This window comes from Cimex lectularius, unplaced genomic scaffold (genome assembly GCF_000648675.2).
Source record: "Cimex lectularius strain Harlan isolate CLEC.00 unplaced genomic scaffold, Clec_2.1 scaffold345, whole genome shotgun sequence".
NCBI classification, from domain to species: Eukaryota; Metazoa; Arthropoda; class Insecta; order Hemiptera; family Cimicidae; genus Cimex; species Cimex lectularius.
The window spans coordinates 137836-154624 of NW_019392908.1; the positions used below are offsets into that span (position 1 = coordinate 137836).

At 33.5% G+C, this 16789-nt stretch overlaps 1 long non-coding RNA gene across 2 annotated transcripts in view; it reads right to left on the reverse strand.

Moving 5' to 3' along the window:
• LOC112127807 overlaps positions 1-7321 on the reverse strand; it is an 84351-nt gene extending 77030 nt beyond the window's left edge. For both annotated transcript variants that reach the window (XR_002910734.1, XR_002910735.1), the window contains exon 1: positions 7204-7321. This is a non-coding gene — a long non-coding RNA (uncharacterized LOC112127807). The remainder of the gene's footprint in view (positions 1-7203) is intronic.
• Between the last annotated feature and the right edge of the window lie 9468 nt (positions 7322-16789).

Genomic DNA, 16789 nt, shown 5'->3' on the forward strand with positions numbered 1-16789 from the left:
CTCTATTTTTCTATATCTTTCTCTTTCTAAAGCCTAATCACTCTATCACCCACTATCTCTCTTTCTATCTCTCCTACTCACTCTCTCTCTCTCTCTTTCTCGTTCTCTTTCACCCACTATCTCTCTTTCTATCTCTCCTACTCTCTCTTTCTTTCTCTCTCTCTCTCTCTCTCTCTCTCTCTCTCTTTCTCTTTCTAAAGCCTAATCTCTCTATCACCCACTATCTCTCTTTCTATCTCTCCTACTCTCTCTTTCTTTCTCTCTCTCTCTCTCTCTCTCTTTCTCTTTCTAAAGCCTAATCTCTCTATCACCCACTATCTTTCTTTCTATCTCCCTACTCTCTCTCGCTCTCTCACTAAATCTATATCTGCTCTCACTTTATTTATCTATCTTGGCCTTTCTTTATCTTTGACATACTCTTTCTCACAATCTTTCTATATATTTATATAACCTTATATGAATTAATTTCTTTATACGTCACATTCTTTACATTCAAACTTGATTCCTTCATTTCCTGAAGTATGGAGATTCCTTCACCTTATCGCTGTACCTTTGTTTTTGTCTGGTTTTTGTTTTTAACATTCATCTCTCAGTTGTTTATAGATGTTTTTCTTCACCGTGGACTGTTTTTTAAAGAGGAGGGTTGAAGGAAAATCCATTCATACAAATGTTGTTTTTTCCCTGTGGGGCAGTTACGTCTTCTACGCTGTTTGTCTGGACGTGAACAACAGTTGAAAAATCGTCAGGGAATCTTGCTTGATAAATCGGTTGATGTTTATCAACCAACACGAGCGGATGTGAGGCTTTCGGGCCGATAATCGCCGAGGCCATAGACGACCTTCATGTTTATGTCTTCATCACCTATTCGGGGTTTCAATTTTTTCTCAATATTGCGGATTTTCTTTTTTTTACCTCTCTTTTCTCCCTGGGTTCACAGGATCGAGGCTTACTTCATTTCACCGACCCGGGGCGAAACGTTTTCCGGTTTTGTAGGTGCGCGTTTAAAAAATTATACATAAAACACAAACACCCAATGTACACCGTAGATTCGTACAATTTCGTGAAAAAAGTAAACTTCCCTCGGGTTATTTTCCTGAAGGTATTTATTAGAGTTGAGAAACGACTGTAGCAACTCGTTACGATCCCTTAAATACACTTTATGGTCGATTGTAAATGAGCTTATTTGGAACCAGGATTCAACTCAATCTTTGTTAAAGCCTAAAGTGAAAAGATCCTCATTTGGTATTAATAAAGAAATAATATTTCATTTCTTTGTAAAATAAAAAATGTTCTTTTTTGTCCTTTTCCTACTTTGCCGCAACTTTGTTAACCTTATACCATCAAACTACCCAATTTGACAATAAATTTAAAATTTACCAAAATTTAAAAAAAATAAGTAAAGTAATTTTTGTCATACAGGTTTAACTTAACGCCCACCTACTTATTCTACGTCGCAAACGAGGGATCAAAACATTTTAAAATACTTTTCTCATCATTTTCTATGTTAAAATTTAATAGATAGTGCCAGGATTCGAACCCAGGACATCTAGCTTAAACTCAAACGCTTAACCATACGACCAGATTGGTTCACTAAAAATTGATAATAAAAATAAACCTTTTTTTATTTAAAAATTATTTAAACATGGATCAAGATAATAATTTCTAATAATATGACATTACAAAACTACCTTTTTTGCGAATCTAAAAAAAATAGAAATCTTAATTGATAGTTAAAAAATTGAAACATTAATTTTCTGTAATAAACTGGTGATAATTGGATTTTCACTGAGAGAATGTATTAGTCTGTTATGACCTTTTATTGAAACGACGGAGCTGTTATTAAAAAAATCAATTTAACAGTGTACGTTACATTGAATGATTTTATCATCTAAAATTTCCAGTTTTCCAAGTATATTTTCCAAACCCATCACTCAAACGAGTTAAAAGATCAGAGATTAATGATCTGTTATCCCGATAACGTGATGAAAATGACATCGGTTCCGGCAATGTTGCAACATCCACGAATCGGGTTGGAATCGCTCTTGTGTGAAACGAGCTTCCTCGAACAAACCGAGGATTCTGGCAACTCATGTCCCATTTATAAACCCTCACCATTTAATTTTTTACCGAGGGTTGTGCTTTTTCGTTAGGTGATGATAAATTATATCTGTCCTGCATTGAAGAGATTATGTTAAAAACAAAAACTTTAAACAAACACCTTTAAACAAAACAAAAAAAGTAAACAGCGGACGAATATTTACGATTCATTGGTATGCATAGTTTTTAGCATAACGCACATTTATTGTTAAATAAAATTGAATTTATGTCATTATAAATATTTTTGATCCGTGGTATTTAGTGATTGTTCGTTAATGATAATTAATTTTTAATTAAGGTTTTTGTTGAGATAAAAAAGTCAGTGTAACGAGCGGGATTCGAACCCTCCATCTAAATACGCCGCTGCTCTTCGAATCCCGCTCGTGACACTCACTTTTTATCTCAACAAAAACCTTAATTACAAATTAATTAATTGAAAATAATTTATTTGGTCAATCGGACCACGAAACCTAATAGAGTTAATAATAATTCTCAACACGACACTCAATAATGACACATCTACCCAGAAAACAAATACTTTGATTGAGTCTAAAAATTCTAGCATTGTATAAATTCATTTTTTCACATCCTACATGTATTTTTATAATTTAAACAATTCACTATTTTTCGTGGTCCGCTTGACCAATCAATAATATTCAATTAATGAAGGTTTTAAGTTGAGATAAAAAAGGTAGTGTCACAAGCGGGATTCGAACCGACGACCTTCGGCTTGATACGCTGATACTCTACCACTTGAGTTATCATGACTTCGATCCCCTCGGGCACTAAATTCCCATCTCAACCATTTGAATTTTTGAAAAATGGCAAAAAGAAGGGAAAATTCAAAAGGTGGGGTTGAGATGGGAAGTTAGTGCCCGAGGGGATCGAAGTCACGATAACTCAAGTGGTAGAGCAGCGGCGTATCAAGCCGAAGGTCGTGGGTTCGAATCCCGCTTGTGACACTGACATTTTTATCTCAACTTATAATCTTCATTAATTGAATTTAAACAATGTTTATAAATCGTAGGTCCATGAAGATGATCTCAATAAAGATCGAAACGTTGGTATGGTAAAGAAAATGTTTTTCTAAACCTACGTCACATCAGACGGCATTTCACGATCTCCAAATTACTATTTTTTATGCTCTGTTACCTTAAAAAATTCTGTAATATTAACTTTTTTCCCCTTTCGTTAAACTAGAAGTAAAACAATAGGGCTCTAGGATTTAGTACTTATATCCTCAATATTTTAATTTATGTTACTTAAAACGAGAAAAAAATTTGTGTAGCGATGTGAAAGAATTCGTTTATCATAAAAATGTATATAGTTACATACCTTCAAATAGCTGGGAGTTTATGATGTTCGTTTACCGTAAATACCCGTTTACAAGTATTCGTCACTTACATTCGATATATCATTATTTTATTAATTTCAGAAGTGGTGAAGGTTAGTATGTAGAATTGAGTTCTTAATAAAAAATTTCCTTTGGTGATTTATAGAAAAGTTAAATGGTGGAGTGAGTGTTTTTTCAATCTTTTTAAAAAGATAGTTTCTGCTCACCGTAAGTTATTTTTAATGATCCGGATTTCGGGCCTACAACTCATCATCAGATTATAAAACTCCTTCTACCTGATGATCAGATGTTGGCTCAAAATCCGGATCGTTAAAAACAAGTTACAGTGATTAGAAACTATCTTTTTAAAAGGATTGGTGATTTATTGTGAAGTAATAATTAAGCCGTCCGATTAGAAAAAAATATTGTCAAGTGGTTTGGACACCATTGTGATTTTCGTATGCCAAACTCACCTTGAATTTCGACAATAATCTCTCCTGTATAACAGCAATTTGTTTTTCTTGGTCCAGCAATAGTCCCAGCTACTTAGCTGAATTCTTTTCTGTTCTTTTGTCATACATTCAATCAGGGTTGAACTACTGTATCGTCCAATAGTTGATCTCTTGGAGAATCTAGATGATTAAATTGAGAAACGGGATTTTTTTTATATCAACTACACCTCCGTGGATGGAGAAAGAAATTAAATGGTTATCTCCCTGTTTTCTGAACGCGAAAAGGACATATTCATTTTTTGCAATATTTCCCATTCTTTTCGATTACCGGGTGCGGTACCTGGGTATTTCAATGCTTACTGAATCCCATCTCGTTAAATTTTCCGTGCTATTATAGATTTTTGTATTACAGTAAGATAATTTTTAAATATTGTTTTCAAATATTGTTAACAATTGTTTTTATTATTACTATTTTATTATTCGCCTTTTCTTGCTCTTGTTTCTTTTACATGTATATGTGTCCAATTTTTGCTACTTTGTACCAAGTACCAAGTCGGAAAGAAAAAGACATCAGCAAACCTGAAAAATCGTTCGCTTAAGTAGTACTGTACTTTTTTTACTGATTTATTTAGGCTCAATTCTGAGCATATATGTGCATGCACACATATAATGTGCGAAACCGAACCCATATCTCTCGCAGAAAACTCTTGTGTTTTGATGGACAGACCTCGGTTTTATTCGTATCAATCAATTCAGCCACCAATGCAACGATTTTTCTCTCTATCTCATTCTTAAATACATTGTCTATTATTCTAATTATTAACAGCTGGGTGGTTGATTACTCGATATTCTTCCAAATATCTTTACACATATAAGCAACTACCATCACAACAACTAGTCTACTGGAATCGAGTATGTGATATTCCACTATGGACGGTGTTGTACTACCCACACATTCACGCTTATAAATACATTCTCACGAAACAGTTAAGAAAGAATATATCTTTTAACAAAATTGCATTATATATTATTGAAAACAATGACGAATAGTAAGAATACATATAATACACGCATTGGCCCAAACAACTTTTCATGGGTCAACCGGGTCTGGCCAATTCCGAGTCGGATTAGGATGATATTTCATTTCGCGACGTTTACAATATGTATTGCACTATTTTAAATAAGTCCGGAACGAACTTTTATTCCATCATTCCAAAAACTAGTCCAATGTGTTGAACCGTATTTTCATTTTTTTCCGGGCTTTTTCTCACAATAGATTTTTCAGCTATAACGTAACTTTTGTCGGTTATAAAACTGTACTTACTAATCAAAAAGTTTTGATCATTGGCATAAGAAGTAGTAGCTTAAATTTACATGTTTTCATGGGTAATAAAATTGCGTATAATTTTATTTTAAATCAATCGAGTTTTGAATAGTAGAACAGGTAAATTGTACAAAAAATTATTCGATATATTTCAATTTGGCAGGATATTTATAGGACCTATTTAGCAAGTGTACGTCGGAATAAGTTTTTATATCAATGCAATATAAATACCTTTATTAAAATTGTATAAGTAAAATTAAGGTCGGGTATTTTTTGCCTTACAGATTTCTATAATTTCTCTTTCTTTTCTACTTTTGTTCAACATGAAGGAAAACAATAAAGTTGTAGGATCTACTTTCAAAGTATTTCAATTTACGTTCATAAGCCTCGAACAAGCCTGCATTGTTATGTAGATTCGTAAAATAATTAAGCTCTTTTCTTCAAAGTGAACCAGGCTCTGCTATCCGAATTAAGATATTCGAAAATAATATTTTTTTTAAATTGCCACTACAGACGCAACAACGAATATGGTTGTTTGTTGAACAAATATGTTAAATAATAAACTACGATTATTATTATGCAGCAGATGTTTATGTTGGATTGTTGTACGATGCCTTATTCAGTGTGTTTGAGTTTTAAGCATATCTAAAATGCCAGAGATTCATATCGAATGCCGCATGGATATGTCGTATATGCATTTGTGTTTATTATGTTCATATAATATTTGTTTATATGATTTTTAATATCATATAATATCATGTCGGTCTTTCAAGAAATAGCCTTTTCGATCAATTCATGTAATTTTTATTTATATTTAGAGCATAAATTTACCAAAAGTAAGCGGAAAAAGGTTTCCGCGTCTAGATATTGACAAAATGACAATTAAAACTGTTATAAAAAAATTAATTTGGAAATTTTCTCTAAATTCTAGTCTAGAGATAAATAGTAAAACCGACTAAAAAATCGGTGAATTTAAAGAAACAACCTATATTGAAAGGTTAGAAATGGCTTTATAAAGCGCAGAATGTACTCCACTGCACTGTGAAATGAACATCCACGTTATCGCGATAATCGTTATCCCGTAAAGTAAGCACCACAAAGCCTCGTAAAACTACATGTCCACGCGATACGATATCCTCTGGCGTGCACAGTCAACAATTCATATCTAAAGCCGTGGCAAACAGATTGACCGTAAACTCACACTGTAGACCAAGCGGATGACTTCATAAGTAAGTACTGAAAACATTATGTAATTAATTTATAAATGTGTACAGTACATTTGGTTGATGCTAGTTAAGACATAAATTACTTAGAATAAGATAAAAACCTTCACAGATAACGAGATAGCTCCTCACTGAAGATGGCGCAAAGCCGCGTTTGAGGCATATCAAAAGGTGTGTGATGAATTAAAAAATTATTTTGACGTTAATTTTCTTTTATTACGATTAAAATATTGTATAAAACGCATATGTGCAATATTCGTTTATTTTGGATATTACAAATCCATAACAAATGAAATACAATTTCCATGTTTAAATAAGGATGTTACAATAAATATTAATTTTTTTCAATCATAATTTAATAGCTTTTTTAACCTGTAGAGATTTAGGTTTAAATTAAATTTTTATTTTTATAATTAATTTCCAAGGAAAACCACTCAAATTCAAGTCAAATAGAACCAAAATTTATAGCTTTAGAAATGATTTGTTTTACTTAGTGTTTGCTTTGGTGATGAAAGAAATATTTTGACATTCAGACAAACGATCGAGAAGGATACTGGAGAGCGCCGGTTGATCTAAATTATCCTTATTTGGGATGAACTTTTGACCTTGTGAGCGATGTTGAACCACTCGGTAAAAAATGACCAGTATAAACGAACGCAAGTTTAAACTGATGTGAAAAAAAGAACACCGGGTCAATTCAGCAAAAAAATTCTAATTTAACATGTATGATGACTAAAAAGCTTAAATTACAAGGTTATTATGAAATGTACTGACCTGCGCCATGGCAAGCCCCAAGCTGCCGTCTGAAATACTCTTAGATCCTGTTGTTTATATAATTAAAATGTAATTGTTTATAAGTCGTGGAAAGCGGTTCACTCGGTGCCACACGATACTCGGCTTCGAACTGACCTCTCAAAACTTCACAAGTATGAAATGGAGGGGGCTTCAAGTCTAACGCGCATGTCGTTCCGTTTCAAAATCCTTTCCTCTGGGATACATTTTTAACACTAGTGCCATTAACCATTCACTCGGGATATTTTGACGATTACAACCTTCCTCCCAGAGGTGAAAACCTTGTTGAAATTGGAAATTGATTTCTGTACAAAGCACTAGGGATGGTATAATAATTTTAGTTCTTTTGGGCAACATTTTGACGGGATGACTTTACTGGTCATCACTGAACTTCTCGACGAGACCATACGGCACGAAGTATTGGTTTATCCATCAAACAATTGTAATAAAATGATGAATTTTAATTTCTATATGCATTTTTTTTAAAGAGCCTTTATTTTATGGTTCCATCAAAATCTAAAATTATACCTTTTTTAAACAATTTTCAATAAATTTTTTGTTGAAAGTTAGATCCAAATGTACCTATTTGCGATAGTATTTTCTAAAAATCTGTAGTCTAATGCAACCAACTTTTTATGTTTAATTTTCCTTTGTATTCTACGATATTGTAGCTAGAGGTCTGAAAAATTGAAAAAATAGTGATTAGTTAATTTGAGGCAACAACGTAAAGTTGTGTCCTAGTTAAATTCACAAGTTTTCGTGGTCCGCTTGACCAATTATTCTCATCCAATTAATTAAGGTTTTTAGTTGAGATAAAAAAGCCAGTGTCACGAGCGGGATTCGAACCCACGACCTTCGGCTTGATACGCCGCTACTCTACCACTTGAGCTATCACCCCGAGTGGATCGAAGTCACGATAGCTCAAGTGGTAGAGTAGCGGTGTATCAAGCCGAAGGTCGTGGGTTCGAATCCCGCTCGTGACACTAACTTTTTTATCTCAACTAAAAACCTTAATTAGTTGTGTCCTAGCTTTACATCTTTATATATATATATATATTTATATTTCCTCTCTACAATGTTTTACAACAATTCCTTGATACAATGGTTCTACATAACTAAAATCTAATCGTTTCAGTAAATGAATTGTTTTGGAGAAAACTAGATCGAAATGTGAAAAAATACTTTTTTCAAAAGAAGCGATTTTGTGATCAAGCTGTGTTTTTCCCATTTTTGCCCAATCTTCGGCGTACAGTGATTAGACAGTGATTCATCTTACAGTTGGAAGTTGATAGACGATGTTTGATTTATGTGTTATTTTTCTTATTCGGGTTAATGCAGACGGTATATTACGAAAAATTAAAAAATTGATAAATTCCTACTTCTTCTTATCTCTTTGTTAATGGTTTCCGAATTTTGGGGCTGTTGTAATAAATAAACTGTTTTAACCTTTTTTATTTTATTACTGCCTATGAAATTCGGGGCTAATCCATCTACCAACTTTCAGGCACTATGAAGTTTATAGTCTTTTCTCTTACAGCAGTAGTAAACCGAGGAAGGTTGAAACAGTTCCTTATTTATTACTACAACTTGATATTAAAAACTCAGATGAAAAATTGTCAAGTCTTCCAAAGAACCCACGGTCTTTGGATCTGTATTGCGAAGGAAAATCTTGCCTTAGTCCATGAGTCCATCTACATATTTCAAACAACTACTAATAACTTAACAACTCTAATTTCTTATTTATTTAGTAATTTAACGAAGATATATTGTCTGATTGACGGTAGGATTGAATAATGAAAGGATGACGGATTTCTTATTCAAAAAAATACCCGATATTTTAGTTTGAAAAGTAATTTTCACCCAGAATATATATAAAAGAGGAGAGTCTTAAAACTGCGTTAATAATAGCGATTGGATAAAGTGGTCTACAGCATATTTCTGAATGATTAAGTTCATCATGGCAGGTTACATTAGAAAATTAGATTCCGAGCTTTAACAAAATTGAAACTCTTCTAAATTTTATTAGATTCTCATGGGACCAAACTTTTGAAAAAGAAAAAAAGTTGGCGTTTAAAGATCCTTATTTAAAAAAGTGAATTTTTCAGTCATAAAATGGCCGTTGCTTCCTGAAATATATTTTTCTTAATGTATAATTGATGAAAAAAGAACTATTAAATGTTGAAAAATTCATAATAAAAAACATTGTATACATTCAACTCTAAAAAAATCCTTTGGGTTGGTACTATATCATTAATTGCCTCTAATTCTGTTTCTGCCTAAGTATAATAAAAATAAATAAATTTATTTAATTCAATTTTATTACATAAATCATGTATAAACTTATTCTATTGAGTAACAAATAGATGTAATTTATCGAGAAAAAATTAATCTATTAAAAATATATTTTTTTGATTGCTATTTTTTTCTCTTTCTTTTACGAGCGTTCGCAACAGCAGAGGTCATATAAACCCTCGAGGTGCCGGTGTTTTTGAAAAAAAGCCCGTTTGTACGTAGGGTTCGAATGCAGGGCCGCTGGATTCGAACCCGGAACCTTTACCTTACAGTGATGAGATCCGTGTCAACGCCTTAACCGTTGCGGCCACCGACGCCCCTTTTGAATGCTATTATTTTCACAACAATGCAAATCCATTTTTTAATGGCCTGCATATTAGCCAAGAAACGTGATTGATCATATGATTTGTGTATTATTTTTTCGTTGGGAGGGGGTTTACGTGACAAAAAGGCCGAGGGGCTACGTTGAGAATCGAACCCACGACCGCTGGTCTAGAGCCGAGATTTTATCACGATGACCATTCGCCTACAGAGTCTTTGCAAATCCTTTTCATTTTAAAAAAATAAACATGTATTTTATTACATTAAGCGCTTACATAATCCTCGAATAGTATTTATAACTATAATGCAAGAGATTAACGGTTCGTTATTGTTCCAAAGCCCTTTCAGTAATTAAAAACTGAAAATTAAAGAACAACAAGTTTTAAAAATGCGACATACATATAGAGGATTGTTTTGTACACAAAATAGCAGTGGGTTGATTATTTTTCCTCATTGATTAAATTTAGTTTTTCTGGTTGGCCTGAATCGTGACGTGCGATTCTCTTTGTGTTATTTTCGATCTCTCAGATATTGATACTTCCTCATTTCTATTCCTACAGAAGAGATTAAAGGCACTTTAATATTGTACATTACATTCGACGACTTCGGACCTCCGATATTGATATTTAATTGATATATTGAACTACATTTATTATGTTTTAATATACCTTCGCGAAAGTAATAGAACCTTAATCAAAAACAATTTAATTGATTAATTAAAATTAAATTTGATTTATATGTTTCTCGTTGATAAAAGTTTAATTTAAACTACTTCTAAGAAGAACGATAATTTTATTGTCATAATTTCCTAATAAAAATATCTAATTTTTGCCTTGCGAAGATGACGAATGTAATTATTGTAATGTAGACAAAAATACGGCGTCGTGAGAAACTAAACCCGCAACTTCTTTTAGTCTTGATGGTTTAGCATATTCAAGCCCTTTCTTTCATTATTTATTTATTTTTTTTTTATTAAATTTATTTATTAAAACTGGTCTTATTAGACCAACCATTAATTTTACAATAATATTATAGAATAAATAAATGTTTACATTCTTATAAACCCATTGGTACAATAAGATTTACATTTCACTATTCACAAGTTCATATGGCTTTGTTCTTTTTAATCTTCTGACCGTGTTTCGGTTATGTAAGAGTTTGGTCGCTTCCACATTCTCGTGCTGGCTGGGGCGAGCCTGGTGGTTTATTTATTATGAAAAGTAAAGGAAAACTTTGTTCACTTGCTTTTACGATTTATTTAATACATTTTATTAAAACTGATAAAATGAGACGTCTGTTCATTTTTGCCACCAATAAATACACTTTAGATCACCTATTAGTGTCACAATATACCAAGTTGAGTTAACCTCGTATCTTTTTCTAGAACTAACTCAACCGGCTTTGTCCTCTTCTGTCTTACATATGCTGACTATATATCAAGTGCTTATTAAGCATACCGTTTAATCTCAGTGTCGTGGTGCAGTTTGTTCAACACGCTATTGCGAACCAAGGACCATCTACCTATTTCGTAGAATTTTACTTTGGAATCGTTGTATCATGATAGTATTGCTTCTTTTGGCACACCCTTAAAGTTGTATACCATACATCCATATCGGTTTTAATATCTGATTGTATTGTTATTTTATTTTGTATTGATAGCCGGGAGTTTCTTCCCAGCAACCAATTAAGTTGACGGTATTGAAATCCAGTTATTTACTTTTATTTTTTATATGTGCTTTTCAATTTAATTTTTTATCTATTGTAATGTCTAGATTAGATGAGGTTATGTAGGAGCCGACCTCTTTACGACCTGTACACTACCAGTATTGTTGCATTGTTCATCTCCATTTTTTATCTAGAGCTCTTCGTTAAGCTTAAGGCTTTTTACCAGACCGCAAAGGTTCTTCAAGGGCTCTTGTGTGTATCCTTCAAGCCGTGGCTTTTTTCTCCCAGGATTAGGTATATCAGCCTACATAGGCCTCCGCGCCAACAGAGGGCGGGTTCCGGTGTTTCTTCTTCTTCTTGGCAATGTCTACACAGGCTTGTTCTGCCATTCCGAATCTATACATGTACCTCCGGAGTCTGTCCAGATAGCAGTCCAACTATTATTTATGTCCTAGCATGTCCAGATTTAGTAATTCTGCCGGTAGTTTCTGCGTTGGTCCTTTGATAAAAAATTCTGCATGCCTCTGTCTTGAGCTACATCCCCATTGAGCGGAGGACTTATTATTAATTCATTGTAGAATGGATCCGCGTTTTTGGCAGTTTGGTAAGCCGCAAAAGGGTCTAGGGCTGCAGTGGCCATAGTTTTGACTTTAAAAAAAAATATATATATATGTATAATACATAACAAACCTCATAAAACAGTTATAACCACTTTCAAATTGGAGCGCGAGTGCACGAGAGTTCGCTTGATGCGCGGCGGCCCCGGCAGACGAGGAACGCGTAGCGACGAGAGAGGTGGCTGGTCTTTTTTTGTGGTTTGCGCTCTCGTTATTTTTCCCCGGGGACGACAAGTGGACGTTTTCTGGATTCAGCAGCCTTTTTTATGGAGGGAAGAGATCTTTCTGGACGTCGGACTGCACAACCGGCTTCATACGAGTTCGACAACTATTTGCCTTGGACTTTCAACGAGCTGCAGGGTAATCACTTGTCCAGAGAACATTTTATTTTCATTTGTTCACTTTTGTCAATTGATGTTCTTTATTATTGCCGGCACAATGATTTTTTGTTTTCTTAATTTTTTATAAAAAGGCCTTAATCAGTATTGTTCATTTTTAAATATAGAAAAAATACTTATTTGCGTTATTTTATTTTAATTAAAAAAGGGAATTTATTCTGTTTTGTTCATTTTTATTTTTTCAAAAAATAGAAAAAAAGGTGTTCATTTGTATTTAATTGCTGTGGTTATTTTTATTTCATCTCAAAGACCTGAAACAACTGTCCTGATCACACCACGACATTTTTATAAGAATTTTTTATTTTTATTTTTGTTTTAAATATATATTGTATTGTACAGTAAAGACTAATTGCAAAAGTTTATTAGTATTTTTGCTTGTTTCCATCCATAACGGATGTAATCATTGTGATATTTTAACAAAACAGAAAATTAGAGAAACCAGTAAACAAACTTTCACAATTCAAAAAAAAAACGCACCTTCATTTCAAAAGATCTATTGGACGTGGTGTCATGTAACATATTAGTTATGTTTGTAAAATTATTATTTTTCTTGTGCCTTTGCTGAGCGCTATTTTTTTATTTTACGAGGGTTCTCAATAACAGAGTTTATATCAACCCTCAGGGTGCCGGTCTTTTTGAAAAAAAAAGATTTGTAAGTATGAGGAGCTCGAATGCAGGGCCGCAGGATTCGAACCCGGGATCTTTACCTTACAGTCATCCGCGCCGTGTCAACGCCTAAACCGTTGCGGCCACCGACGCCCCCGAAAACTTTTATTAATCCCCTATCTATCAGGATACTATTGCTTCTTTTTGCACGCCCCTAAAGTTGTATACGTGAATTCATGTAGCTTTTAATATCTGATTATAACTCATAGTTTTATTTTTTATTAATAACCGGGAGTTTTTTCCCATCAATCAATAATGTTGACAGCAATTTAAATCAAGTTCTTTTCTTTTATTTTTGATATGTGCTTTTCAATTTAAATTTTTATTCATTGTCATGCCTAAATGTTTAACTGATTTGTGAGATGAAATTACTAGACCACGGAAGAGGATTAGTTCGTCTGTTATTTTTGTACATATGAAATTTACATGTTCGTATTATTTTGACATTTATTATTTTGATTTTGACTTTCTAATATCTGTGCAGTCATGGATGCTGTTTACTGCCATTCGTTGTCGGTTCGTGGATGCATGTGAACATATAGGCATTTAAAATGAAAAGTACAAAGGATAGAAAATAAACAGATTTCTCGTATATGGAGATATTTATCTTTTTTTATATTTTATTTTTATATTTAACTTAACTTAAAAGATTTACATAGGAAATTAAGGTCTCAGCTTATATAATAAAAAAGGCTTCACGCGAATAATTGATCTCCTCTATTCGTGATAAAATGTCGCCATAATTTGTCTATTTTTCCTCAAGTGGTTCAACGGACGTTGTCGGGTAATTTATTAAAGCTGTTTGCATGGGGAAATTATTACGTCGTTTAACAACACATGCCGTAAATTTGAGGACGCCGCCGGTGTATTCTAACAAAGATAGTATTTGCTAATAATGTAATAACTAGGTAGCGCGTGTTCCCTTGTCTAACAGCATCCTAGCATATATTATAAAAATTTATGTTTCCACTAGTGCATTCCTTGAAGAAAAATGGAAAAAACGGGATATTCATCTAGATTAAACGTCCTTTCATTTAAACTATAAGTAAAAAATTAATAAAATGGGGGCTACTTTTTTACTATATATTTACGGGGCAGGCAGCTTAACGAGGCCGACATAACTTACACGTACAATCACCTCACACTTTCTCACTCACTCACTCTCTCTCTCTCTCTCTCTCTCTCTCTCTTTCTCTCACCCTCTCTCTCTCTCTCTCTCTCTCTCACTCACTCACTCACTTTCATCTTTTCTTTGATTCTCTCCGGCTTTCCATCGCTATTCAATATTTCTTTCTTTATGTTATTTCTCTCTATCACTTTTTCGGTATTATGCTCTCTCTTGCTCTCTTTCCCTCTCCCACCCTCCCTCTTTCTCTCTCACTCCCCCTCTCTTTCAAATTTCACTTTCCTTTCTATTCTTATCTTTTCTCCATCGCTCTTATAATATTTATTCTATGTTTCTCTTAGTTATTATGAAACTATGTTTGCGATTTGTGATCACCCCAAGATATTTGCCCACTTGGGACATGACAAATTCCCGCTTTCAATTTGTACTTTCTCATATAGCGACGAGCTAATTTTCGCAAATATATTTCCTCCGTTTGTATTAGATTAATTTCACTATTTTCGTGGTCCGCTTGACCAATTAATACCTTACAATTAATTAAGGTTTTCAGTTGAGATAAAAAAAGTCAATGGCACGAGCGGGATTAGAACCCACGAGGGCAAAAATTGAATTCAAATTGAAAAATGGCAAAAAGGAGGGAAAATTCAAAAGGTTTGGTTGAGATGGGAAGTTAGTGTACGAGTGGATTAAGGTCACAATAGCTCAAATGGTAGAGCAACGTCGTATCAAGCCGAAGATCGTGGGTTCGAATCCCCCTCGTGCCATTGACTTTTTATCTCAACTAAAAATCTTAATTAATTGTAAGATTATGATTAATTTTTATTTTCCAATACTACAGAAACATATTTTGCTGCAGATTGCTTTGTTTAGCTCCATGATTATCTTCAGCGTAAGATTCATTAAATATTATGCTAAAATATGCCAAAAACAGGATGGATCCAAGGACAGACCTTTGAAAAACACCGGCAGGAATGTTGCTCGGCTGGGAAATGTATGATGGAATGAAAAATTGAAACTATCTCGAAAAATTATAAGAGAAGACTACTTTTACTATATTTATTATATCTTTTTTTTTACTGGTGCTTCCGACATCTAGGTCATTTCAGCCCCAACTAAGTCTATATTCTATTTTCCCTTTCAAACATTTCATTCATACAAATAAATACATCCATACAGTACACTCATTCCGTTTGTTCGGTGGAGTACTTGATATTCCTCACCGACCTATACTTAAACTAATCTAGATTGGGGTCGATGGAGTACTTTTATAAATATTCCGCCATCGACCCCGAGCATACACTCATACGCTCTCAACTTTCGAGGGGCGATGATGACGTTATATTTCACCTTCACCCCTCGCCATTCACGCTAATAAATACATGCAATCAGACAAAACATATAGGCCCACAACAGATAATACATAGTATATACAATAAAAAAACCCAATTTCCCCTAAAAAGCGGAACAGAGGATCCAGAAACTCGCTGCAGTGCTCGAGTACCATTTTCAGATTGAATGGCATTATATCTATTATACTATATTATTATACTTTTACTATATTTATGTTAGTAACCATACAGTAAAGGCCTTTGTAGATCGATCAAAATTAGGCCAGTATATTTCCAGACTTAAAAGTACTGTCTTAAAACTAACTGCTCTGGCGTTATAATGCCGTTTTCATTTATATTGTTACCATTAGGCAGTAATGCATGTGAGAAAAAAAATTCGAATGTTGACAGACTAAGTAGATTATAGACTAGGTCTATAACTGTTTGGATTGGATTGAGACTTGTTAGCTTTCAAAATGAGTATAACATTTGAGGTTTTACAGTGGTAAAATAGCAAAATAATAACGAAACATTTTTATTTATTAATATAAAGATTATCACTAATCTTGACATGTAATTTGATAGACTGGAGGAGGGCCTGTCAGGCCTTAAAAAAGTGATTCCTTTCTATGAAAAAATAATGTCAAAAGGTTGTATTATTGTTTCTGAAAAACAGAACAGTTTTTAACAAATAAAATGGTCAGCAATAGGAAAAGAGGACACGAACTACAATATATTGTTGTATATTTGATGGAAAATTATATTTCTCGACTCTCCGCATATTTTCCACGTAATATTTTATTATAATTTGGAACGAAAATAATTTCTTCGAGACAGTAATAGCCGAACGGTTTTCACTGGCCTTGGGAAAAGGAGCATCTGGCCAAGGGGTTCGATATAATGAGACCGTTGGGAGAGAAAACGGGGTTGGTGTTGATCTTGGGATTTGGAACTGGGCGCCGAACCGGATCTCTCTTCTGATAGGAACGTACTGAAAAAAAAGGAAAATATATTTTCCTTTCTTGCAGGGTTAACCCTAACATCCTGTTAAAGTAGATTGGATTGTATAAAAACAAACCGACTTTCGATATCACGAAATAAACACCGATTGTTGTTAAAAATATTTTTGATTGAGAAAAAGTGATAATTCTTTTG